Genomic DNA, 27807 nt, shown 5'->3' on the forward strand with positions numbered 1-27807 from the left:
TCTTTCTGTTGAGGTTTCTTGCAGTCAGAGTTTCTGTGTAGTGTCATTCCAATTGTGCAGGTCCAAAACGACCACACCTCAAATCCTTTCAACCACGTGTAACCAGTTTAGGATGCTGGCAGCACAACATTCTGAGGTTTTATTTTCCTAGTTTCTTGGACCATTAACATTTTGTATGTGGAATCTTTGGTTGAACTATCTTTTTCTTTCTTTCTTTCTTTCTTTCTTTCTTTCTTTCTTTCTTTCTTTCTTTCTTTCTTTCTTTCTTTCTTTCTTCCTTCCTTCCTTCCTTCCTTCCTTCCTTCCTTCCTTCCTTCCTTCCTTCCTTCCTTCCTTTCTTTCTTTCTTTCTTTCTTTCTTTCTTTCTTTCTTTCTTTCTTTCTTTCTTTCCTTTCTCTTTCTTTCTTTCTTTCTTTCTTTCTTTCTTTCTTTCTTTCTTTCTTTCTTTCTTTCTTTCTTTCCTTCCTTCATTCCTGCCTGCCTGCCTTTCATTCTTTCCTTCCTTTCTTTTGTTATTTCTTTCTCCTTTCCTTCCTTTCTCTCATCTATCTATCTGTCTGCCTATCTATATCTATCTATCTATCTATCTATCTATCTATCATCTATCTATCTATCTATCATCTATCTATTTATCATTTATCTATCATCTATTATCTATATCTATATCTATCTGTCATTCATCTATCATCTCTATATCTCCCTCTCTATCTTATCTCTATCCATCCATCCGTCTGTCTGTCTATCTATGTATCTACTCCCTCACCACTGAAGTCTTTGACTTTTATCATTGGCCCAGTAGCAATAGAAAAACCAAACCAAACTGAACAGACCCTTTCATTGCTGTATCTGTATTGAAAATGAATTCCATTCATGGAGTGCTGCTGTGTGCTCTGTATACTTTTCATCTGCTTTCTCAGACTCTGATGCTTCTCTTGAGAAAAATCCACCTATTTCTGCTAGTTTGCCAGTTACAGTTTGTAATGTTATAAATGATCCCTGAGGCGAGTTCAGTGCCCTTTACATCGTATTGTTATGATTCAACTTCCTGACCAAGTTACATCCATAGTTTCCAGATCACCATGATACTCCACTCCAAGTCTCCCTCAATACATGTGTTTTGCCAATAAATTTGATGATGACTTCATTTAGCTTTTCTTCCCCTTTAACTCAGCAAAAAGAAATAGTCTCCATGTGATGTGAGTTTGCTATCCTTCCTCAGTCATTGTCCATTAATAAGCTATACTCTGTATGTGGATGAACATACTCTGAGTATTTGCATAGCATGTTCATTGAGTATTTGCAATGTTCAGAGTGGCAGGAGAAAAATGGGAGAATGCTTTAGTCTTTGCTCTAACAAACAGCAGAGAGTAGGTAGTTCATAAGCAGCAGAAATATACATGTCAACTTCTTGGCATGTGCTAGGTACAATATTAAGACATAGGTCTATGCAGTGTTTGATGAGGGTTCACTTTCTGGATTATAGTTACCTTGATGTTCTTACAGGGTAGAAGAGAGCAGCTGGCTTCAGAATATCCTTTTACAAGGACATCAATTCCATACATGAGGGTTATAGCACTGTGACATAATCAGTTTCCAAAGATGGCACCATCATCTGGTGGGGTTAGGGTTCAAAAGGACTTTGGGGGATAACACAAATTTTCAGTATGTTGCAGAAAGGAGCTTGTAGCTAGTTTTCCTGCCTTGTCCACAGTCAGGACAAATCTTTGTCACCCGCCAGTCCCTCAGCCACTCAGACCTAACCAAGTAAACACAGAGACTTATATTTCTTACAAACTGTGTGGCCGTGGCAGGCTTCTTGCTAACTGTTCTTATAGCTTAAATTAATCCATTTCCACAAATCTATACCCTGCCACGTGGCTCATGGCTTACCAGCATCTTTTCATACTGCTTGTCAGGGTGGCAGCTCGCAGTGACTCCTTCTGCCTTCCTGTCCTTTTATTTCTCCTCTGTTAGTCCCGCCTATCCTTCCTGCCTAGCCACGGCCAATCAGATTTTATTTATTGATCAATCAGAGAAACTTGACATACAGACCATCCCCCAGCACAGCCAAGTGCAGACCATCTCAGACACCTGCACTCAGGCCTGTGGTCCTAATCATCCTCTATGCGGACCTGCTGGGTAAAGCCACGAGGAACCCGAAAATGGGTTCCCACAGGACATACAGAACATCCCACAGCAGGAGCGAATCTAGGAGTCCTAAAAAGGTCAATATGCATTAGCACTTTATTTTTTTTCCTTTTTACTCATGACCTAATTTTACAGATTGGGACTTGTGATAAAGGACTGTGAAAAGTTTATTATGATTCTATGTGACTGTTCCTTTTGGGCAGAGGTGTCTATTCTTGTATTACAATTTCCTCTGAATTGAAACGTTCCATACTGGCGGAAGTCTCATTAAGATGCAAGAAGTACACAAACATACATGACTCAGGGCAAACAACTCACTAGTCTTAGGAAGTTCCTGAAACTTACAAGAGCTCAAGGCCCCTCCCCAAGGTTAGATGAGCAGTAATCATGTCTGGGAAAAGGACACTTTTGGGGATACTTGAAAGTCACGTAGGGAGATGGAGGACATAGCTTTTGTGAGATGTCAGTCATACTTGGGTAGTCTTTTCAGTGATATAGCTACATTTGTGTCATCCATACTCCTGTGAGTAACCTCTCACCCATGCTCAGTAACTAAGCCCAATAAACATTTTTTTCACCAAGTTGGAATTTAGTGAAATTGTTACTTTCATCTGTAGTCCTCCCTCTATCTAGGGTAGACTCTTTTTCATGTTTTTCCACTTGCGCAGAGATCACATGATCCCCACATACATTTAAATATTTAATCATGGAGAATGTCTAGCAAATACTATGTTAGGCAATATATTCTCCATTGTTAGTCAACTGTGGTAGTGTCAAGTTGGAAAGTTTACAAGGATGGAGATCTTTTGTCTACTGCATTTAACAGTGCAGCCTTACCTCTATTAGTACTAAAATAGCACAGAGATGATAAAGCTTGTTGTTTTGAAGGTTCCTGAAATCCTGTTTCAGTAAGTCTGAATAGATACAGATTCTCATCAATTCTACCATTCAATAAATGCTTTATGTATTTAATTACCTGGAAATTATGAAGAGTTTTGCATATGTGTGTAGATTAAATGATATGTGATCCCATTAAGTTTAATCAACTCTTAAGTCAGAAAAATTCATTTTGTGTGTGTGTGTGTGTGTGTGTGTGTGTGTGTGTGTGTGTGTGAGCTGATAGTGGAGATTGAATCTAGGACCTTCAACATGTTAGGTAAGTACTTTTTAACCAAACTATATTCCCTACTCAGAAAATATACATTTTATGTTTTTATGTATGTTAATGATATATAATTATCTATCTATCTATCTATCTATCTATCTATCTATCTATCTATCTATCTATCTATCTCCTGCTCATTCTCTCCCAGGACTGTTTTCTAAAATGAAATTGATATGCCACATGTATCTTTTGTAGATTTCCAGTTCACACTGTTATGTTAAATGTTCACAGAATTTATAAACACTTGATATTTCTCATGTATTTCAAGAAACTATCTACCACTAGTTTTTACTTTTTATTTTCAAGAAAAGTGATAACCAACCAAGGTCAGTTCAAGAAATACCATTCTATCCAACCATGAATTAATTACCTTGGTGGTAAAAAAGAAAAAATCATTCCTTCTTCTTTTGATATAAGTTTACCAAACTAGGATGGGTTAGAACAAGGTGTTTCTTCAAGCATATCCTCCATATCTGTAAATATATACATATCCTTTTAATTGAATAAACATAAATTTTATAAGCAAGTATACAAACATAACTTTTATGCTTTTGATACGTACTAAAATCTGTTGTTTTAATCTAGTAATAGGCTTAGTGCATTAATATTCAAAAAGAAAATGACAGAAATATGTTTGTTTCCTACTCTAAAATTATTGTTGGTATTTGAGAACAGATGCATTTAACAAGCATGGACGAGTGAGAAAATATGCAGTTTTAACCTACATTAAGAAGTTAAACATAGAAATGTTATATAAATACATACACAATCACACACACGTGTGGTGATATTGTGTTCCCCAATATATTGTGCACCCTAATAAACTTATTTGGGTTCAGAGAACAGAACAGCCACTAGATACAGAGGCCAGAAAATGGTGGCACACATGCCTTTAATCCCAGCATTCCAAAGGCAGAGATCTGTCTGGATCTCTGTGAGTTCAAAGCCACACTGGAAACAGGCAGGCAGGGTGACACATGCCTTTAATCCCAGGAAGTAATGGCAGTAAGTAGAAAGGTATATAAGATGTGAGGACTAGGAATTAGTGCCATATTATACTTTTTAGGCTTTTGAGCAGCACAGTTCAGCTGAGATTCATTCTGGATGAGGACTCAGAGGCTTCCAGTCTGAGGAAACAGGATCAACTGAAGAACTGCCAAGGTGCGGTGGCTATGGCTTGTTCTGCTTCTCAGATCTTCCAGCATTCACCCCAATAACTGGCACCGGGTTTGTTTTTATTTATAAGACCTTTTAAGATTCGTGCTATACACACACACACACACACACACACACACACACACACACACAGAGAGAGAGAGAGAGAGAGAGAGAGAGAGAGAGAGAGAGAGTTGCTGGAAGTTTTTCTGTGTCCCACTTGGTCCGTAGCCACTCAGACCCAAGTAAACACGTACAGGCTTATATTAATTAAAACTGCTCAGCCATTAGCTCAGGCCTACCACTGACTAGCTCTTACACTTAAACTCAGCCCATTTCTGTTAATCTGTTTGTTGCCACGTGTTCTGTGGATTTACCTGTGTGCTATTACATGCTGCTCCCTGGATGGTGGGCTGGCCTCTCCTGACTCAACTTTCCTCTTCCCAGAATTCTCCTTGTCTGCTTATTCTGCCTATACTTCCTGCATGGCTACTGACGAATCAGCATTTTATTTATCAGCCAATCAGAGCAATATATTCACAGCATACAGAGCAACATCACACGTCAGAAAGAGAGAGAAAGAGTGAGCGAACAAGTGAGAGAGATAGAGAGAGATTGTACCTCAAGCATATTTCTTCCTTTCCCAAACTGTCATGGAAAGCCATTACATTCAATTTTATGCCTTATTTATTATTATTATTATTAAGTAACATTTGCTTGATCTTGTTTCCCAAATGTCAAAAGTCAATGAAATATTTATCTTATATGGTAATAATATTATATTTCACAATATTTCTTTCATGCATTAGCTGTCTAACCTACATACTATAATTTATTATTAAGGATATGAGAGCACCGAGGAAGACCTATTCAGGATGGGGATTGTGTAGGCAAGTGGATTTCTCTCATTGTACTGAGAAAACTGGAAATTCCATACTGTATTATATCTCATAAGGAGAACAGGTTTCTTCCTTGAGTGCTTATATACTGCGTAATGTGGAAAGGTTATCAGCTACATAGTAAGAAATGTTTTAATTTAATTTTTATTTTGATGGAGTCAAATGATAGGGACCACACTCTTTCAGGTTGTGGCCTCAGTACTGGCATCACCACCCACACCTCAGGTCGTAGTAGGTGGAAAGCATGAAGAGCCATATCCACAGTGTCCTGATCATGGGCTTGGTGTAGAATAGAGAGGAAAGAGGATTATATTTGTCACTGCAATTTGAGGGAGTCCTGATATCTACCCTAGACTGAGTTACCCAAACTGTTTCCAGCACTATTTGACATCACGGGATGCTCAGAGGGTGCTCTGCCTGTGTGTCTAAAAGAAACCTCAGTGTTCTCTTTCTTTGAGACCAGGGATCAGACTGTGGGATTTTAAAAGCTATTACAGATGCTAGTGATGGTTTACTTCACCTCATCCTACTGAATGTACTTCCAAAAATTTAAACCCACATTTGCATCGTTATTGAGACAGGAGTCTATATTTTGAGTCTAAATGCTTTTGTTATTTGTACAAGAAAGTGATGATGGCAAAATAGGATGATTCTTATAACCCTGAGAAACTAGGACAAGAAAAAAAAATAGACCCTAGGACTTCTCTTTAGAATCGACATCCTGCTCTGGCCTTTTCTGGACACTGGTTTTATTTGTTTGATCATTTTTAAATAATGCAATTGGCTATTTTCTCTAGTGTCAAATGAGCCATGCTTTGCAGACTTCCCTCTCTTTCCCAAAGCGTGAGCATGGATGCAGAGGACTTAGAGTTGATCTTAATTAAATGTGCGTGATGCTGTAACCAGAAAAACATGTTATTTTCTTTTATCACCATGACTTAGATAAGAATTTTTAATATTAAGCATAGAATCAGATATAACTTCTTATCTATGTAATTAAATGTGACATTAACATTTGAGATAAACATAAGGTCATATTTTTTTAGTATTTTTTTTTTTTAAGACGAGATGACTGATAGAGCGGTGAGCTTCATGAGTATTGAGCAGATCATGAAAACATCCTGAGATGGAGGAGAGAGCTCGGCCCAGACAGCTGGGCTTCAGTGTAGGGCTACAGGTGTTTGCTCTCACTTTTAGTTTCAAGTTTGTTGTTGAATTTTGACATTATGAAGGACTTCAATGCAATAAATTCTGCAGAAATAACATGAGCTCTGTAAAATTCTGGAAAAGCACACAGTCACATTTTTGAAACCATGAGAAAGCCAACTATTGTATAAAATAGGGAATTGCAGCTAGACCCTTTCACATCTCTGTACAGGATATTTATTAGCCAAGGTGATCCCCCTCTATGTCTTATATCTTTTATTATTTATTTATTTATTTATTTATTTATTTATTTATTTATCTATTATCAGCTTGATACAGTATAAATTCTTATCTTAACAGTGAAATGTTTGATTGAGGCTTGCCCAGTAATTGAGTAAAACCCAAACTTATTATAAGCCACAATCATCCTAGGGTCCCCCCTTCTGTATAGCCTCCCTGGTTCTGTGGGTTGTAGTCTGTTCTTTGCTTTATATCTAGAATCCACATACGAGTGAGTACATACCATGTTCATTTTTCTGGGTTTGGGTTACCTCACTCAGGATGGTATTTTCTAGTTCCATCCATTTGCCTACAAATTTCATGCTGTCATTGTTTTTCTCTGCTGAGTAGTACTCCATTGTGTATATGTACATATTTTCTTTTTTTTTTTTAAAGATTTATTTATTTATTATGTATACAGTATTCTGCCTGCATGTGTCCCTGCAGGCCAGAAGAGGGCACCAGATCTCATTACAGATGGTTGTGAGCCACCATGTAGTTGCTGGGAATTGAACTCAGGACCTCTGGAAGAGCAGTCGGTGCTCTTAACCACTGAGCCATCTCTCCAGCCCCGTACATATTTTCTTAATCCATTCTTCAGTTGATGGGCATCTAGGTTGTTTTCAGGTTCTGGCTATTACAAATAGTGCTGCTAAGAACATAGCTGAGCATGTATCTTTGTGGTATGATCGAGCATTCCTTGGGTATATGCCCAAGAGTGGTATGGCTGGGTCTTGAGGTAGATCGATTCCCAATTTTCTGAGAAACCGCCATACTGATTTCCACAGTGGTTGTACAAGTTTACATTCCCACCAAGAGTGGAGGAGTGTTCCCTTTGCTCCACATCCTCTCCAACATTGGCTGTCATTGGTGTTTTTGATCATAGCCATTCTGACAGGTGTAAGGTGGTATCTCAGAGTCGTTTTGATTTGCATTTCTCTGATGATTAAGGATGTTGAGCATTTCTTTAAATGTCTTATAGCCATTTGTGATTCTTCTTTTGAAACAAAAGACCCAGGATAGCTAAAAGACTCCTGTATAATAAAACAACCTCTGGAGGCATCACCATCCCTAACATCAAGCTCTACTCTAGAGCTATAGTAATAAAAACAGCTTGGTACTGGTATAAAATCCAACATACAGACCAATGGAATCGAATTGAAGACCCTGACATTAATCCATGCACATATGAACACCTGATTTTTGACAAAGAAGCCAAAACTATACAACGGAAAAAAGAAAGTATCTTCAACAAATGTTGCTGGCATAACTGGATGTCAATATGTAAAAGATTACAAATAGATCCATATCTGCCACCATGCACAAAACTCAAGTCCAAGTGGATCAAAGACCTGAACATAAATCCACTTACACTAAACTTAATAGAAAAGAAAGTGGGAAGCACTCTTGAACGCACTGGCACCGGAGATCACTTCCTAAATATAACACCAGCAGCACAGACACTGAACACAATTAATAAATGGAACCACTTGAAACTGAGAAGCTTCTGTAAGGCAAAAGACATGGTCAATAAGACAAAAAGACAACCTACAGAATGGGAAAAGATCTTTACCAACCCCACATCTGACAGAGGACTGATCTCCAAAGTATATAAAGAACTCAAGAAACTAGACATCAAAATACTAAACAATCCAATTTTTAAAAATGGGCTAAAGAGCTAAACAGAGAATTCTCAAAAGAAGAATCACAAATGGCTGATATGACTTATATCTATATGTGTCACATGCCTTGAGTGGAAAAATAAGGGAAGGAGATAAATACATAAGAGGATAGTGATTTTAGAATTTTTAGTTTTTGAGATTATAACATTTTCCCCTTCCCGTCATTCCTTCCAGACCTTTCCATGTACCCCCTCCTTGGTCTCATTTAAATTCATGGCTTCTTTTCTTAATATATATATATATATATATATATATATATATATATATATATATATATGCATGCGTACATATACACACACATATAAATATATTCCTAAATATAGTCTGTGATTAATGATTTAATGTGGTACTAGCATAGATTTAAAGTGGTATTAGCATTCCTTATGTACTGCTAGGTAACACAGCACCCTCAAATCTTAGTTATATGAAACAATCTCTGGCCTCCAATGGTAGGCTGATAGTCTCAGATCACTTACTGATTTCCTGTGATCTAGGCTCGGCATCACAGCCCCCCATGTTTACAGATTAAGAATTGCTAAGAGTGGTTCACAAGTTGGCATCATCTTTGGAGAGTAGTGATCACAGTGAAGATGATGGTCAGTGCTAAGAACATGAAATTCCACAGCAAGACACATGCCTTGCTTTCCTTATAATAAAAAAAATTAACCATTCAGTCTTAGAACAGAAGCATGTCTCCACAGTATAGAGTTAACCGTGCAGAAACCGAGGCTCAGCTAAGAGAACACAGCTGGTTAGACTTATAGAAACACAGCCATTTATTATTCTTCAGTGTCATTAAACTACGTGAGGTCCAAGTACTTAAAAATCAATGTAAACAAGAACTGAGGTATAGAAAAAGGAACATCAGCTGTGTCTGAAGAAATAGGCAGGGATTTATTTGATACAGCTGGCAGAAATCTTGGCAGATATGCTTAAGTTAGATAATAGTTTAAAATTCCTTATTTAAAAATAAGAGAAAACAAAGACAGTGTTTGAATCCAATTAAAACACTTTGGGTTCTTACAGTACTTATTATGATGTCATTCATAAATCTGAGCCAGGACTTCTCATGTACTACTCCATGTACTGAGTGGGGATGTTTTCATTTCTATCTGGCAGAGATGATAAAGATATGAATTATTCTTATTCAGCTGAAGTTATATTTTAAAAATAGCAAAATGGTGGTAATCCACCTGGGTCTTGCCATAGACTAGAACATTATCAGGGTGAGCGAAAATGTCTAAAACTATGTGTAAATAAATAAGTAAAGTAAAAACTTTACTTATTTTTATTTTATGAATTCTTTAGAAAGACAGGTATTATTAGCAGGAGGAGATCTCATGCCTCATGCCTGTGAATGTATATCGAATGCACACACGGGGGCCAGGGTCTGTGGGCACAACCTTTAGATTGGATGTATAGTTTGCAATGTGAGAGCTCCCATGTGCCAACTTGAGAGCACACAGAGAGAAAGGCTTCTTTATTTCACAATATCACATTGAAATATGTCAAGCACACGGCCTGAGACTCGCCAGGCTGATATGTGTTCTGAGAATAAAAGAAACATAAATTGCTAAGGCTCGGGAACATGCCCATTCTATGAATAGAGATTGACTTAACTGCCGGGGGAGGCCAGCTACTTGGACTTCTGGTGACACGTTTCCACTCTTGACTTTACCAAGAAAAAGGTTGGGAAAGCAAACTACTTGAAATGTTTTCCCAGAGGTTCCCAAAGAATATCAAACCCATCAAGCATCACATTTATTTCAGATGCGCACTCAACGCCTCAGGAACTTTGCAGCCCCGATGTCATTGGTCCCCCTGTCATCCTCCTCTGCTTTGTGCTGTCAGGCTATCCATGCCTGTGAGGTAGGTCACCTTCCTTTGTTATTCTGCCTCTTTATAGGTTCAGAAACTAGAGTTTGAATTTGTCTTTTGCTCTTTTTTCCCCCTTACTTGCTCTACCCATTTCCTATTTAAGGCTTAGAACATTAACTCTTTATGCATTTATCCAGAATTCACCACATTTAGCCATATAAATACTATATCTTCAAATAGTCAATACTCTAAATCCATATTTCATTAAGCTGTTATTTGTTGATCTTTCCCTATGAAGCATAAGTAGCATTAGAGGAGAAACATAAGGGGTAGGGGTGGAGAGAGGTTTCAGTGGTTGAGATTGCTTGCTGTTCTTAGAGAGGCTCCAAGTTTGATTCCCAGTGCAAGCACCAGCTGGCTCATAATTCCAGCTCCAGTTCCAAGGGATCTGATGCCTTCTTCTGGTCTTCTTGAGCAACCACATACATATGCCATACATGTACACACACACGTAAAACCAACCTACCTATCTGCCTGCCTACCTACCTACCTACCTACCTACCTACCTACCTCCCTATCTATCAGTATAAAGTGGTATCTTAGTCAATGTTCTATTGCTGTGAAGAGATACCATGAGCACTGCCAATCTTTTAAAGGGAAGCATTTCATTGGGGCTGGCTTATATTCAGGTGTTTAGTCCATTGTCATCATGGCAGGAAGCATGGCAGCATGCAGGCCGACATGGTGCTGGAGAAGGAGCTGAGAGTTCTACATACGAATCTGCAGGCAGCAGGAAGAGAGAAAGACAGGGCCTGGCTTGATCATTTGAAACTTAAAAGTCCACCCTCAGGGACACACTCTCTTCAGTAAGGCCACACTTCCTAATAGTTGCCAAGTATTCAAATCTATGAGCCAGGGGTCGTGGTTCTTACTCAAACCACTACAAATGGGAAGGGATATGGATGTGTCTTTCAGTCAGTGAGGATGAGCAGAACAATATCAAAAAGAAGACAAAGATATATACATATACATATACATATACATATATATGTATATATATATATCCACTCAACAAAATTAAGGTCTGATGACCCATATTATTTTTAAGAGTTATTGTAGGGTTGTCCTATGATGAATATAGCAACTTTGATTCCCATTACCCCTGAAAGTTTGTCAGATTCCTCCATGAGGAAAGCCATCACAGTCTCTCCCTCTCCCTCTCCCTCTCCCTCTCCCTCTCCCTCTCCCTCTCCCTCTCCCTCTCCCTCCCTCCCTCCCTCCCTCCCTCCCTCCCTCCCTCCCTCCCTCCCTCCCTCTCTCTCTCTCTCTCTCTCTCTCTGTACAAGAGTGCACATGTGCACATGCATGTCTATGCCTGTGAAGGTCAGAGGAAGAGTTGAAGAATTTGTTTCTTTTATTTTCTTTCTTTCTTTTTTTTTTTTTTTTTTTTTTTTTTTTTGGTTTTTTCGAGACAGGTTTTCTCTGTGTAGCTTTGCGCCTTTCCTGGAACTCGCTTTGGAGACCAGGCTGGCCTCAAACTCACAGAGATCCACCTGCCTCTGCCTCCCGAGTGCTGAGATTAAAGGCATGTGCCACCACCACCCAGCCAGAATTTGTTTCTTTTTTTTTTTTTTTTTTTTTTTTTTTTTTTGGTTTTTCGAGACAGGGTTTCTCTGTAGTTTTGCGCCTTTCCTAGAGCTCACTTGGTAGCCCAGGCTGGCCTCGAACTCACAAGAGATCCGCCTGGCTCTGCCTCCCGAGTGCTGGGATTAAAGGCGTGCGCCACCACCGCCCGGCCAGAATTTGTTTCTTAACCACCATGTGGATGCTGGAAATCAAACCTAGATTGCCAGGTGTGGCAGGTAGCTCCTTACCAAACCACTTCATCACCACTAATATTTAGTTACTTCTGACAAAAAATAGAAACCAGGCATTCAGACTCCTCTCCCGAGTTGTTTCCTTCCTGGTTTAAGAGAAAATGAGTTGTTCCTTGGTTCAGTATGCAAAGTTGTGTCTGGCTAATACACCTTTGTTTTATTATTCTAGAAAGAATGCCAGAAGCCTCTCAAGGTTAATCAGGTACACCAGAGGTGCCATGGGGACTGCAGAATCTGATTATTATTCCTGTGGCTTCGAGGCCAGCTTCCTCAACCCACTGCAGAACTGTTTCTGAGGCAAAGAACATGTTCAGAGCCATGTCCGTATACAGAGCTGTTCCCTGCCCCTTACCAGATCCTGAAGGGCAAGATGAGAAGGAGAAGAGACATCACTTGGCTTCAAAGAATGATTGGAGCTGAATGTTCCTTTATTTAGAGTTAGAGATGGTCAATAATGAAAAGAGAAAATGCTTAATAAGCATCACAAGTAACAGGGTACTTTGAAGAAACAGAGAGAGTTTGTTTTGAAGGGAGAATTAGCCATGTGCTGTGTGCATTGAGAGTGTAGTTGGAACAGACCTCTTTAGAGTGAGACTATCACTCTCTAGAGGAACAAATAGAGAGCCGTCTTCAGGGTTCTATTCCAGCACAAAGCAATGCTGGAGATCTTTAGTTGTTGTTTTCTCTGTTATCTCTTTTTCTTTCTTTCCTTCTCATTTTCAATATTCTTCTAGCAATAGTCTTAAGTAAACTTAATGACTTCAGAATTACTGTGTAACTGGACCTGATCTTGAACTTATGGCCCTCCTACCTCTACCGCTTACTTGTTATGATGACAGATACATACCACCATGTCCAGCTCGTAGGAAATAACTTCCTAAAGTAAAATTCTACTTTCTGACTTGTTTGCCAAGTAGAGGATAATGTCATTCTTACAATAAAACAATACTGAAGGAAGAAAAAGGAGTAGGGACCTGTCCTTAGAAAAGTCCCCATTTTTAGGACTTCTCCCTGTTGAGAATCAGTTATTTAACACAGTCCTGCCCATGCTTTCATCTCCACAGAATGATATTTGCTTTGGGGGGACACTGTCTTAGACTGATGGGGAAACCTCACGCTAACTTACTTAGTGTGTGCTGAATTCCTGGTTCAGTTTCTACCCCCAAATCAAAACCAACCAAGAAAACAACAATAACACCAAAACCCAAAATGAATTGCAATTTCATGTTCTAAATGGGGCAAGGACCCGGAGCAGTCAATCTCTTTCTCCACTTGTCTCAAAATGTAGAGCCATAGAAGATATGCTAAGAACAACTCAGAATGGAACTCCTGTGCCTTTCCTGAAGTTGCCAAATAGTTTTGTACTTCCAGATTCTATTTTAATGGAACAGTGAACATGTCCATGGTCCAAATCGCTGCTGTTTGGGTTTATTTAGTGAACATTAAATTAGTATCTATTAGACTATGTTGTCATGTTGCTTTAGCTTCTTATTCCCTATTCAAGCGTTTCCCTAACACTAATTTTACTTGTTTCACACACTCCTCTTTGCTCAGCATAGTCAATGCACCGAGTACAGCTTCATCCATGAGGACATTGGAATACACCATCAAGGGACATTGTCTAAAGTTTCAGAATCTGTGTACAGTGAAGCTGAGATCTGACCCAAAATCTCTGATCTCATCCTTGTCGTAGGTCCACTGATAAAGACCCCATTACATGTTAAACTTGTATAAACAGTGGCTCTGGGGCTAGAGTGATAGCTCAGTGGTGAAATCACTTGCCACCAGCCCTGGCAACCTGAGTTTGATCCCAGACACCTATATGTTGCGAGGTGAGAACTGACTCCTGCAGGTTGTCCTCTGACATCCATGTACATGCTCTGGCAGACACATGGCCGAACATGCATACATACTGAAAAATCAATGAATATAAAGTAAAACTCTATTCATCAAAGACACTGGACGGCAAGTGATAAGGATTCCCTCTTTCACACGAGGGTCTAGCCATAGTCTAATGAAAGCACTTTTGGCCAAGGGTTTTACCATGTTTCATAGAAAGGAATTTAAGTAGTTTTTTTTTGTTTTTTTTTTGTTTTTTTTTTTTTTTTGTTTTTTTTTTCCAGAGAACCTTGACACAGACACTACTAAGACCCTGGCTGCAGCAAATGGATTTACTGTGGTTAGAGTCTCTAAGTGAACTCTTTGTAAAGGAGCAAGAGAACACCACAGCTGGACCACTATAGCCCTTGTTTTCCTCCTTCTTCAATTTAATCTTTCCACAGAGTCACACTTTTTTCCTGAGAAGTCATTAATTTGCAAAAAGTAAGACCAGGGTCTATTGTGTCATAGATAATCTGCTGGAATATGGTGAAATGAAAAGTTTGCACCTTGGTCCAATAATGCAAATTCTTACCGGCCTCATCCTCCTTTATAGAAATCTGTTCATCCCCACCAGAACAAAGGACCAAATACAATGTTTTCCAATTGCCCTTTCAAAATAACTGAAATTCGATTGCTTTTCTCTTATCCTGGTAATTCAATTTATTTTGAGATTGTCTTTTTATAATAGAGGGAAAAAAGTATTAAATGCTTTTGAAATGAATGCAGCATTCCTGTGAGAACAACCCACAGCAATGAATGTTCCATGCTTCACCTCACAAAGGCACCAGTGAGTTCAAGACAGAACTTGAGATGGCAAAAATCCCCCAAAGAATAGGCTTCTTTCTTTTCTTGATCCATGGCAAATATGTAGGATCTAGACTTCGGTGATTTTAGAAATGTCCTGACAGAAAATGCCATTTTCTTACAGACTGGGACTTGGGGCTGGAATGGGGAGATTTTTTTTTAGCATATTTAAGAAATACTCATGGGAATTAATTTCTTCAGCCAGGTGTATGAGGTCCAACTCAAAAGCCCCCAGTCCACAGTGCAGAGAGAAAGCATCCCTCATAGGTGATGTCTACGCAGGTGAGTCCAGGTCTCCTTCTGAGAGTGCCAACATGATGGTCGACTCACTTCATCCACAGTGAAACATTCCTTCCTAGAGAAAGGAAGGGAGCCCAGGCACCCTCCAAGGCTCACATCACTGGTGCAGGAGGTTCAAGATATTATAATGTACTTAATTATTCATATTTTTAAATGAGCAGTTATATGAGGGGAAACGGCTTCCTGGCAGACATTACTATGATTCTGCAGTTTGAAAAGGTGGGTTTAATGTAACTTTGTAGTGCTGACACCCAATTGCCTGAACTGGATGCCACATCTCTGCCTCATTAATTACCAAATTGATGATGAAAATGAGAAAACAAGTGTTAAAACACAGGCATGAACAAGATAGTTGCAATGGGGTAATCCATGAATATATAGCAATCTGTGAAAAAGTGGCTACCACCCCCGCCCCCGCCCGTGCCCTTGATCATTCTTAAAGGGAAAATAAGAAGTAAAATATAATTGCATAATTTACTTCATTCCTTTCTTCCCTTCAACTCTCCCATGAGACCTGCACTTCCTTTTAAATTTATGGCCTCTTAGTCTCTACTTATACTGAGAGAGAAAGTACACATGCAACTTGCTGAGTCTTTTTTGTTATTGTTGTTTTGTTTTGGAGACAGGGTTTCTCTGTGTAGCTTTGCGCCTTTCCTGGAACTCACTCTGTAGCCCAGGCTGGCCTCGAATTCACAGAGATCCGCCTGGCTCTGCCTACTGAGTGCTGGCATTAAAGGCGTGTGCCACCACCTCCCGGCAACTTGCTGAGTCTTGCTGGATAGCCACATGGGACTGGATAGCTATTCAGGGTGCTCATTGTATGTGTGTGTGTGTGGGGGGGGGGAGTGAAGAAACTATCAATATGGCCGCTCCACTATTAGGGAGAGAAAGTATCCAAGGGAATCTGGAAGAGTCCAGAGCAGGGAGAGAGAGAAACAGACTGGACACGTCCAGGGCTCTTTGTGGGAGGAGGGAGACCTGACTGTTCAAAAGATAGGGATGCCGGAGTTGGTTAGCATGGACTTTGCGATGGATAACAAGTCTTGTGAGTAGGGGCTGCGGAAGCATTCGGGCCAGCATGGGCTTCGATATCCAACCACAGGTAGCCCTAAGTCCCTTAAGCCAGAGGTAAGGGAATGACTCCTCTTGGCAGACGGGCACTGGTGTCGTAAGTTCCTGGGGAACACTGGCTATTTATCTAGCCAACAGAAACCCTCCTATAGTCCAGCTTGGGATCATTTCTGAACTTCCCGATGGGGGTCCTGAGAGCTGACACCCAATCTCTGGGGAAGCCTCTGACACTCTCTGGCTCAGCAGGTTTTGAAAAGTGTTCTGATACAATGCATAAAAAGGAGAATATTGACTCTAGAAACTGGCTCCTTCTCAACCCCAACCTCCCCCATCCCCATGCAACGCTGCATTTCATACATCCTTCACCCTGACTTTTCACTTTGGTTTCACCCTGCAATTCAGGAGAGTCGTTGGGATGATTTCCCTAATGTAGAAACCCGGTCCTTTCGCTCCTGACTCACCAGGGGCTGCTTCCTTTGCTCCCAGGAGACCTCGTATTCTGTAGGGACTAACATGGCCCCAAGGCATCTGAACCTGACCTGTTTCTCAGCATGCAACCTCTGTGCATTCTTCTCCCTGCTGTGTCCATTCTTAGTTGGCGGCAGCTGTCACCTCTCTCTCTATCTTGGTGTCTCTCTCTCTGTGTCTCTGTCTGTCTGTCTCTCTCTCATACACACACACACACACACACACGTCCACATCTTCTCTTATTTGTTATTGTTTCATGCATTTCTGTTTTGACCATAAGTCACTTCCACCACCCCTTCTCCTCTATCAGCCGCGGCCTCTTCCCAGCAAGTCCCCTTCCTGCTTTAATGCTTTCTTTTTATGTGTGATCCACTGACCGTAATTAGAATTTCTTGTCCAGCCAGGGGAGGGGGTTATTTACGAGAAGAAAGGGAACTCACTGGTGGCCATGGCACCAACGACAATGGCTCCCCTCTCTCAACAACCCTTCACTGTCAACATTTCCTCAGGAAGAGAATGAGGCCCCAAGGGCCTCTCCCCAATCCATGAAGGAAAGTTGACGATCCCAACCTTGTGCAGGTCGCCACACTTCTTTCTAAAACTCATTTTGTTCCTGAAGCTTACACTGCACATCTACCATATACGAACTACATATGCATATATTATACATAATATATCCCTTACATTTTATTATGTATTATAATATACATATATAGTATGCATATATTCAGTGAGAGAGTACAGAGGATAAGGGAGAATGGAGGTGGGAATGACTAAAATTCTTTTTTCACCTGTTTTCTAGGCTTTGTTATAATGACTTCAAACTTGTTCCCTTTTAGGGGTAGTGACTTTTCCATCTTCTCTTACATCACTGGGGATTGAACCCAGGTCCTCTTGCATGCTGAGCAAGTGTTCTACCACGGAACATAACCCAGCCCCGTCATCACTTAATGGAACAATTCCCTTTGAACCCACTTACCTTCCCTGCAATCCTCCTCATCTTATTTTGTTTTGTTTTTCTCTGATGGTTTTCACCACACACTGTACTGCAGGATGGTTGTGCTTACTTGGGTTAGAAATTATGTTGTATTGTTCCTATTCCATTCTCAGCATGGAAACTGTTCAGGGAAGGATTTTATTTCCCTCTTATTCTCCATGTTCTTATTCAAAATGTGGAGAATGTACAGTGAGCACTTGGTGAATTGATGAAATAATTATAATCAAAAGAACGAAACACAGGAATTTTATTTTATTTGTGGGGTGAGTGAGAAAAAGAACATTAAAATGTTTACCTAGGACTTGGGGTATAGCTTACTATGGGAGTGCTTTCCTAGTGCCCGTGAAGCCCTGGATTCAATCTCTAACACATGCACATGCATGCCTGCACACACACACACACACACACACACACACACACACACACACACACGTAAGACCAATTGCTAAAAGATCTTATTAATTAAAAAAATGGAGCCAGATATTGGGGTGATAGCTGAAAGATCAGAGGAAGAGGACAAGCCACAGCTAACCTTGTCTCACCACCACCTCAATCTCCAAAGAGACCTACTTCCTGTATACCCACGCCTATATGCCTTTCTGTTCTGCCATCTCACTTCCTCTCTCTGCTCAGCTACATCACTTCCTGTCTGTCTATACAGACCTCCAGAACTCTATGGTTAGTGCTGGGATTGAAGTCGTGTGTTACCATGCCTGGCTTTGTTCTTAGTGTGGCCTTGAATTCACCGAGATCCAGATGGATCTCTGCCTCCTGAATGCTAGGATTAAAGGCATGTACTACCACTGCCTGATCTCTATGTTTACTATAGTGGCTGACTTTTTCCTCTGATCCTCAGATAAGCTGTATTGGGGTGCGCACAGAAAATATCACCACACACATGCACACACACGTGTGTTCTTGCTCACGAATTTGGAGAGTTAGCTCATTACTCATGTGGGCCTAACACAGCTTAATAATGCAAATGGTTTGCTAGAGAGTGAGCTGAAATCATCTTTCTAATTTCACTTAAATAATTCCAACTGGAAAGATTCAATACAACATTGATGATAGCCAGTTGCCTATTCACTTAGCATCATAGCCTTTTGTGGGGCATCACAGCACAGTGAAGTGGAGGGTATGAGCCTGGAGCAGCAGAGAGAGGATCCTGTCAAATTGTTGAAAGTTTGCCTGGGGTTTCATAGTGGAGGGGATCTGATGTGCTGTAAGGAAAGATTCTTCCACAAAAGGAAGCACTCATGCAAGTGTATCTGGAAATTTAATTACATAACAGATGGAAACCTGTCATTATCTCAAACAGTGAGAAGCCCCTTCCAATGACCTAAGGATGCTTGTCTATTCATTCTAAAATATTGTTTTAAAAAAGGTTACATCTTTAAAAAACACTCAAGAAGTGCTTGCCTGTGTGGATGTCTGTGTACCACATGCTCACATGGGTACCTGGTGCCCATGGAGGCTGAGGAGGGGGCTGTATCCCCTAAAACTGTTACAGATAGTTGGGAGCCATCACATGGGTGCTGGGATCCAAACCCAGGTCCTCTGCAAGAGCAGAGATTGCTGTCAGCCACTGAGCCACCTCTCCAGCTCCTAGATTCCCTTTTCTCAAAAACAGACTTTATGTTTTTGATCAGATGGCTTACTTTAAATTCGTATATTTATTCATTTGCTTTTGGGAATAGTAAAATTATGGAGTGTTATTCAACCTTGCCCAACCATGGGATTCCTGATAATTTCCTTATTGTTGCATTTATTTCCCATTTAAAAATATTAATTTTAATATTGTGGTGTGTGAGTGTGTGTGTGTGTGTGTGTGTGTGTGTGTGTGTGTGTGTGTATTTGTGCAGGTTCTCACAAAGATAAGAAGAGGATGTCAGATCCTCTGCAGCTTGTCAGCCTAACATGGGTGCTCTCTTCAAGAGCAGCATGTGCTCTTAACTGCTAAGCCATCTTTTCCAGCTCCTCGTGTTATTTATTTTCTCTCTTTCTAGCACATTTCATTCATTTACTTACCTGTCTGTCCTCTGTCTGTCTGTGTATGTGTCTGTGATTGGGGGTGGCATGCTATGGTGAGTGTATGGAGGTCAGAAGACAACTTTCTGGATAGGTTCTCTTACAGGTTCTCTTCTCCATTTGTTTAGTTTAACATTCTCAGTTTGTTAGGCTTGGAGATGAGTAAATGCCTTTACCTGCTAAGCCATCTCACCCAATATATTAACCATCATTTAATGTAAATCTTTAACTTGTAGGCTAGTCCAGATTGCAAAAGACATGATCATGGTACCTAGTCCAAATCTTACTACCCAGATATATAGATTAATTAAAGACTACAAAGATGAATCTTGAGTAAGTATTTGGGGATCGGGCCAGAGTCAATTATTTTGCTAGAGGTATCTTTAGTGCTCTGAAAACATGAACCCACCTGAAAAATGATGTCAAGGAAGAAGCAACAATTATGGAATGAGGTGGAAATCTCCAGATGAGAGTTCTTGGCATGGAAAACATGACACCTGGGGTATCGTGCCTAAGTCTATGTCACAACATCCAGGGGGAAAGATCTGCCAGCCACATGGTCAATATTGTATAGACACGCTGAAGTCGATATAATGTCCTGGTTTGAATAAGCACCGGCACATGGGAGTCTTTGCAGGGGCCGTGAGCTCAGAAAAGTGGAACACACTTTTACAGTTGCTTCGGGAGCTAATTATCATGAGTGCTCATGAACACAGATACAAGGATTAACCTGGTGCTGTACCTGGGGGATGTGTGCAGTTGTGTGCAGAAGTAACCATCTTATTCAATAAGAAACACAGAACCAATGCAAAGAAGAAAGCCAAGAGGTCAGAGCTCAGAGCTAAAAACCTTACCCTTCCTCTTGCGGTGGTCCTACCTCTCTGAAAGAGAGCTACTTACTGTGTGTTTGTCTTTATAAAGACTTTCTGTTCTGCCTTCTCATTGGTTGGAAACCCAACCACATGACCGCCTCGTCACTGCCTGTTTGTACAGACCTCCAGGTTTTCTATGGTTGGTATTGAGATTAAAGGCGTGTGTCTCCAATGCTGGCTGTAACCTTGAACACACAGAGATCTACCTAGCTCTGCCTACCAAGTGCTGGGATTAAAGGCATGCACTACCACCACCCAGCTTCTGTGATGGCTTGCTATTAGCTCTGACCCCCAGACAACTTTATTTATTAACATACAAATAAAATCACATTTCAGTACAAATAAAATATCACCATAGTTGTGTCCTTTGGGGATGGTTCATTTATAGAATCTCGCCGTCACTGTAATTTACAGAAGAAAAAGAAGATTAAAAGCAGTGTACTGAACTCTATAGCCAGCCTCATGTTCCCATGGATCTCACAACCAGGGAATTCTTTCCTGACAGAACACTCAGGGAAACAGCAGGATCTATTTGATTGTCCAGAAGAACCAGGCTTGGCCAACACAAGTGGGATAGTTAGCATTCTTCCAGCTGAACACATCATGTTACATTGACTCTCCTACTGTTGGGGAAGGTTTTTCTTTATAAGAAAATAAGCAAATCGCTTGCATCTTCCTAGCCAGTGTGACCCCACGGAGATCAATCTCTTCCAGTATTTGTAGGAACCCTCAAGAATCCCTGGCTTTGACACACATTTTAATTCATGAGTAGAGAGTAGAATTGTACCATAATTTAACTAATTCCACTACTCAGTTTGGAATTATCCTGATAACATTTCTGCTGCTTTAGAGATTCAACTCTCAAGAGGATTTTTAAAATATAAATCAAAACAATCCTCTCTATAGGATTGAATTAGCGTCTGAAAAATTCAGTGTTGCCTTGGTTTGTAAAATACACTGATAGGATTGTGCTTGCTGGAGAGAAAAAAGCAAAGTAAATCTCTTTTGCTTCTCTGTCCATCTACCTGTCTCTCTCTTGGTGTGTCTCTCTGTCTCTGTCTTTGTGTGTGTCTCTCTGTCTCTGCCTGTCTCTCTGTCTCTCTCCTCACTGTAGTATGTGAGCTACACTATGTATAGCCCCTTTGGTCCTTGTCTTCCAGTCCTCTTGCCCCAGCCTCCACAGTGCTGGGAGCCTGTAAATGCAGGCATTTGCTACTGCATCTAGCCTCTCCTTCTTTTTCTCAATTTTTAGAACCATCATACTTGTCACTTTGAACTTTTATTTCTGTGTTCACAGTTCTTAGTAGGCTATGTGGTGGGAAATTACAAGACTGGGAATTTCATAACCTTCTAGCTGTCATTTACTGCTTTTATAGTTGGAAGATAACTGCTAAATCATTGTAGGTTTTGCATTTATGAAACAAGCAATTAAGCATCTAAAATATAGACAACTGATAAGAGTAATTGAGGGAGAGCCAGCAAGATGGCTCATCAGGTAAAGGTTCTTGAGTCCAGGCCTGACAACCTAAGTTCACTCCTTTGGATCAACATGGTGGAAGGAGAGAACTGGTTCTTGAAAGTTGTTCTGTGACCCTGCACAAGGATCATGGCATGGTGCATGTGCTCATGTGCATGAGTACACATACACACATACACACACACACACACACACACACACACACCATAATTTTTTAAAAAATGAGATAAATTTGCAAAACTTCTGGAGAATAGTAAATTTACAAAATAAGCTCAGTATTAAAATGTGCATTTTATTATAATATAATAAACAATAAAATATTAAAATAAATGAGAAAGCAAAATAATTTAATTATTACCTTATTAAATTGCATTTACTTTTATTTCTTTATTATCATTGAATCTTTCTATTTTTGGTAACTGGGTAGAAATTTCTTTTCTTTTTTCTTTTTCTTTTTTTTTCAAGACAAGATTTCTCTGTGTAGTTTTGGAACCTATCCTGGAACTCACTCTGTAGACCAGGCTGGCCTTGACCTCACAGAGATTCACCTATCTCTGCCTCCCAAGTGCTGGGATTAAAGGTGTGTACCACCATCGCCTGGCTTGGTGGAAATTTTTTTACACTTACATTGGTTCTGTAACACACACACACACACACACACACACACACACACACACACACACATTTAAGGTTATGTGTGTTTCATAAAGTATGAAACACTATTTTATTGCTGTTTGTAGTGGATCTGTGTTATCTGTGACCCTTTATTATCATCTTTCATAACATTGACTTTAAGCAAATCTTTTTTTTTCACCCACTTTCTATGCTTTGTGATGATGACTTCAAAGTTGGTGACCTTTTTGTGACATTGACCTTTCCCTTCCCCCTCACAAGCAAAAGACCACCCAGACCCTCACTTTATAAAACTGATGGAACCCAAATTCTAGTAAGGCTTAAAGGGTTGACTTTTTGTTCACTCTCTCCTGATGCCTACCTACAGACCGGGTGGCCAGAAATCCCCCATTATGCAAAAGCCAGTCACAATGATAATAGTGTGGACAGGAGCCCCTCATGAAGTTGTTTTGAGCCTTCTGCCTGTGTTGAACTTATTCAGGAACACAAGCTGTACCTCACAGTGCAGCCTCATGATGAGAGACCGAGTATCTATCTGTTCAATGTCATCGTTATCCATTTGTGCTCCTCACTGGATCTGGTGTGGTCCCAACGCCTTTCTGCTGAAGGATCTGTCATGGGAATCTGAATGTACAAAATGGGCTGCCTTTATCCTTACCATAGGTATACCCAATCTCACCTTGTTTCCATAAAACTGTTTCTCTCCAGTCTCTTAAGGTGCCTTGAGAATCAGTTCCAAATTTTCTCAGCACTGCCCTGTGCCTCTCCTCTGCACTTTTCTGATCACCTGGCAGAATTTGAATTTGATGTGGTGCCAGTGACCATTTGAATGAAAGGAGGTCACCTCTGTGACCTTTCTAACCCATAGTTGTCTTTTCTGTACTTTACGTACATTTCAAATATTATTAAGAAAACTACTTTCTTATGATCTGAGGCTCTTCTCCCCGCTAGCATAAAGATACAACCGTTATGTAGAGAGAGAGAGAGAGCCATACTTCCCTTCTCCTCCACTTTCACTTTGAAATTATTCACAGACTTACTTTTTACCAAGAGGAAGGGCATCAATATTCATATAATGTTTAACAAAAATAAACACCCATAGTCATTATTTTTTTTTCCTATCATATTTGATCACCAGAGCATCCTCCTAGGGAACCTTTAATTACTGAGTTTGCATTTTGGAAAGTCATGAGGTGTTGCCGGTGCTTCCAGTAGAAACACACACAAAGTCGCTTCAAATGAGCAAAATTTAGGTTTCCGTCTCTACACTTCATTAGCATTAGCAAGCTCTAGTCTCATAGCAACCCAGATCTGATGATGAACACCTGCCAGCCCAGATGGTTTGGGGAGAAAATTCCTAGCTAAATACAACAAAGTTCTGTTGTTGAGCTGCCCAAGCGATCACTTATCAGGCAGGTTGAAAAAAAAATTTACAAAGGTACACTACAGACTCTTAACAAAGAAAAAAGGAGAGGGGGGATTGCAAAGTTGTCCCGTCCAAACACTGTCACTTCTGACATCTTATGCACCAACCTTTTCTATTTGCACACACAGTGTAGGGCTATTTATCACCATACGTACTACAGATGGTGTTGGATGTTCACTGGCAGGAGCAGCACAGAAGAACAACAAATTCAGTAGCATCTGCACGATTATGGAATGAATGCACACCTTTCCATATCTCTTCTTAGATAAATCCAACCCTGTGCATTTTCCCTAATGAATTAGCCAACACACACACATACACACATACACATACACACACACACACACACTGGGTGGGGAGGGAGACAGACAGAGAGAGAGAGAGAGAGAGAGAGAGAGAGAGAGAGAGAGAGAGAGAGAGAGAGAGAGTATATTGGTTCTTGAGTATAAGACCTTTACTAAATATTGAGTCACCATGAAATGCCACAGTGCTTTCTTTTTCCTCTGGACTCCAAGAATGTCTCAGTTGGTGCCATTCCATTAAGGACAGGCAGGGCAGTTAACTAGTCCTGCAGTTCTGGTTATCCTTGTTGACTGACACTACCTGCTTTATCGACTTGATTGAACCACTGAACAAAATTTTCCAGTAGTCAATTTTCTACTAAACAGCTACTTAATTTCTTCCTAGTGTGACAATAGAAACTCCTTTCAAAGTTCTTTCTGTGTGTATGTTGTGGTTAATCATGATTATCAGATTGACTGTATGTACAAAGGCCAACAAGATTAGGAAATTATCCCCCTATTTGGGTTAGTGCTGGTGTTTTTAGAAATGGTTGGATCATGAAAATTCCAGCCCGTAGACTGATAGACTGGGTCTGGCCCTTTATTGATTCACTTTATGATGGCATTGAGAGGTGGGGAGAGGCAAGAAGTTAGGACTCTTGGAGGAAGTAGGTGAAGCAGTCAGCAAAGGAAGGTTCTTGGGGGGACAGATCCTGCCCTAATCCTTTCTAGTCTTACTACCTCTGATTTCCTTTTACCCTGAAGTGGACAGCATCTCCTTGTACCATGTTGTTTCTGTTCTACCGTGACCTCAGAATCATCCAAGCCAAGGACTTTAGACTGAGATCTCTGGAATATAGGACCAAAATAAATCCTTTTCCCTCCTGACACTTCAGTCAGCCATTTTGTCACAAGGACAATAAAGCTGGCTGTTCCAGTGTGCAGTTTATTTCCATGAGAGCATCCTTCTGTTTGCAAGAACTTTACTGTGCAGTATCCCCTCATCATCGAGACAGCGATTTGTCCACAGCTGTTGACTAAGAACTATTGGGTCCCTTCCTGCTTCCACCCAAGAGAAAGTCATAAAGATCGGGGATTTAGGTGGAGGAATTGATGTTTCCTAGCTCTGTAATTGTGGGGAAATTACCCAAGATTCTTGAACCTCTGGTTCTTCACTTGTATGAGTTCATGAAATTGGTCAGAATGCTTAGCAAATTGACACACACACACACACACACACACACACACATAGTGTCTATAGGGCAAACTTGGTTCTCTGTGCCTTTGTGTATTTGGCTGGAGTTCTATTTGGGAGGCAATGGAATGGCATCATTAAGAAAGTCATGAAGTTCACATTTAAATTTTGTTTTACAACTTTCTCCCCTTGTCATTCGCACAACTCTGGTACAGGTTGCTTAATCTTTCTGTTTCCTTATTGTTAATGCATAAATTTGTAATGCTTGTTTCGTAAGACTCTTAGGGAAGGTAAATGAATTTCATAACTGCAAATTATATAAAAGCATTTGAAGCTAACATTTTATTTCTAACTTTATAAATATCCATTAGTGAGGTTTACAAGGAAAATGTATTTGAAATATAGATTATTATTACTCTCACTCCCCTCTCTCTCTGTGCTGTGTGTGTATCTGTGCATGTGTGTACATACATGTGCAGGCCAGAGGTTGGGGCTGGGTGTTTTTTCCTCTGTGGCTCACTGCCTTAGTTTGGTAGACATGATCTCTCACTGAACTTAATTTCTCTGAATGACTAGGCTGGCTGTCCAGTGAGCTTCTGGGAGGCATCTTTTCCTCTAATACCTCCCCCCACCATGCTTGGGTTAGAGCATGTACTGCATGGCTGTCTTTTATTTGGGTGCTGGGGACGTGAACTTAGGTTCTTAACTTGCACAGCAGGCAATAATGACACAAACCATCTCCCCCCGCCTCTGGATTATTTTAAACTTCTGCTTTTTACACTTGATATTAACTCTATTTGAAATGAATACAACAGTATCCTTAAATGAACCAGACTGGAAACCATGTCCTATAAAACAAGACCACTGCATGCTTTTGAAATATATCTACATAATTTGCCTATTGAAATTATATTTTAATGAATATTTTAAAAGAATATGAATAGTTTTCTTATTTACTCTCTGCTCATTGTAGTTATCACCATATTTTGTGTATATATTCATATATATTATATATATATATACATATATATTTTATATATATATGTTGCATACTTCATGAGATGCTATAATCTTTCTAATGTCATCAAATTCTGTTAGCTTTGTTCACTTAGATGATACCTGAGATTCATAACCACAGTCTAGGTATCTTCCCCATCTGACTAGCTCCCAGTGTTTACAAACCATGCTTGGAGTGGCAGTTGTGGAAGTTATTCTACTGGGCAGCCTTGTAACTAAAGCAATATGTCTGCTAACATTGTTGACTCCATTTCTTGACCCCCCCCCACAGCTTACAAGCAAATAACTGAAATTAAGTATAAATGAACTTCATGAGATTATGTCTTCTGATAATATGTGTAGGTTGAAATTCATAACTGACACAAAGTAGGGTTATAGCAAAAGAAAACTTTAGTAATTAAGTTCAGCAGAAATTTATGTGGTCCTTCCAAATCAGAAATCATTTCAGGGGATTTATGGATTATTTACAAGTTAAATAAAATAGGCCATGGTTAGATAGATAAATACTGGATATTTTCTCTCACATTCCAAGTCCAGACTTTTAAAAAAGGAGTAAACTAGAAAGCTGTGGGAGGAGGAAGGCCAAGGGTAAAAGGAAGAGAAAGACATGGGAGTTAGCTGGGAGTATGCAAAGCCTACTTTATGCATTATGACCATGTCATTGCTGAACTGCTATATGCCTCCACAAAAAAGGAACAGCAACATCTTGTTCTTTGTACCTCTTATTTACCCTTCATGCTATGCAACTATAAGGAAAACATGTTGGTGCATACATATAATCCCAGATGTTCACTGATGTTCAAGTTGTAGGCTAGCATGGACTATGTAGTTAATCTGTCCTTCCCTTTTCTGCCCCCTATATATGTATATTATACTCATATATGTATATTACATGTACGTATCCATTCTTCTTGTTAATATCATAGTGATATCCATTATGCTTGTAACTTTTATTATTGAAATGTGATTGATATATGGAGCACCACTAGAAAACTCAACTTCTAGAGGCCTGTTGCGTCCATGGAGAACACTTAAGGCTGGATAATTATACTAAACCAAGAATGTGGACTGAGGCTAATTGAGAAGAGGATGGCTATCAAACATCAGTTCTGGTGATTTTTCACACACACCCACAGACTCTGACTCCTCTCTCTCTCTCTCTCTCTCTCTCTCTCTCTCTCTCTCTCT

This window comes from Peromyscus maniculatus, chromosome 18 (genome assembly GCF_049852395.1).
Source record: "Peromyscus maniculatus bairdii isolate BWxNUB_F1_BW_parent chromosome 18, HU_Pman_BW_mat_3.1, whole genome shotgun sequence".
NCBI classification, from domain to species: domain Eukaryota; kingdom Metazoa; phylum Chordata; class Mammalia; order Rodentia; family Cricetidae; genus Peromyscus; species Peromyscus maniculatus.